We start from the raw sequence: 1,421 nt of genomic DNA on the forward strand, positions 1-1,421 counted from the left end.
CCCTTGTAAAGAGCTCTCTTTTCCTTTTCACTCCAAAGTATTGAGTCCCCATATGTCAGAAGAGGAACTCTATTCTTAACATTGGAGTTGCTCTTAGTCATTCTTATTTTTCAACAACATAAAATATTCCTTTTCTTTTGTTTCAACTTTTAAACATAAAAACCTTTCACATCATAGTTGAGCTTAAATAAGTAATATTTCATTCAACCACGGATTAAGTTTTCACCAATCAAAATTAATATGGTAACCTGCAAATAGTATGGAAATACAAGTTCTTAGGTGTAACATAGGTTCAAAATTAAAAATATAATATAAACCAAGAAAATGTTTGGGATAGAATAGGTGATAAGAGACCCTAGTCTAATTATCCAGAGTGATAGTTGTACTCGTATATAGAATTCACCTTACTAATAAATCAGTTTAACTAAAATTAAAAGCAGCTCTACTTATCCTACTAAATCATTTTACTAATACAATTTACATAACGACGTCTAGTAAATCAGTTTAACTTAAAATAATTTATTAAAATATAATACTAAATCGATTTAACTTAGATTAATGTTTATAAGAATATTTCTATAACGAAAGTCAAAACAAGATAATTGGATAATATTTAACGTGAAATGTTAATATAATGATTTACTTTATTCTCTGTTATCAAAAAATTAATAAGCGATTCTTATTTTTTAGCATACATAAATTATTGACTTTTTTATGAAAATAAAATCTTCAAACATAGTTGAGCTTAGAAATAATATTCGTTCAAACCACAATTTAAGTTTCACAATCACAAATAAATATGGTAATGCAGATAGTATGGGGAAAAACAGTCTATAGGCAAATTGACCCATTTCGTACTTTGGAGTACAATGAAATGAAAAAAATTGATTTAATTCAAATCAAACTTTTTAGTTAGAATACTAAAAAAATAATATGAATTGATTGTAAATTATATGAATGATTTGTAAATTATAAAAATAAACTCTTTATTCTTAGGTATTAATAGGAAAAGGAAATGTTTGGAGACTAGAAGAGGTGATAGAAATTTGCTGCATTTTGGTTACGAAGGATCATTATTGGTGAGCTAGAGCATTGTGATATATATATATATATATATAAATATATATATATATATATATATATATATATATAATATATATATATATATATATATATATATATAAATATATATTAATTATAAAAAATAAACTTTTTTACATAATTGATCCTAAATACAATAATTATTTTAAATTAAATCAAATCAAACGTTTTGTTCAAACTGTTATTTTTATCTCTAATGGACAAATATCAATATTTAACAATTTTTATTTGTTTGTGTATGTTAAATATTTTTAAAATGATTTATTAGTTTCTTGATTTTTATCACTTTGGATAATAATTTTTTTAAGGAGTTAAACAAA

This window comes from Arachis hypogaea, chromosome 8 (assembly GCF_003086295.3).
Source record: "Arachis hypogaea cultivar Tifrunner chromosome 8, arahy.Tifrunner.gnm2.J5K5, whole genome shotgun sequence".
Classification (NCBI taxonomy): Eukaryota; Viridiplantae; Streptophyta; class Magnoliopsida; order Fabales; family Fabaceae; genus Arachis; species Arachis hypogaea.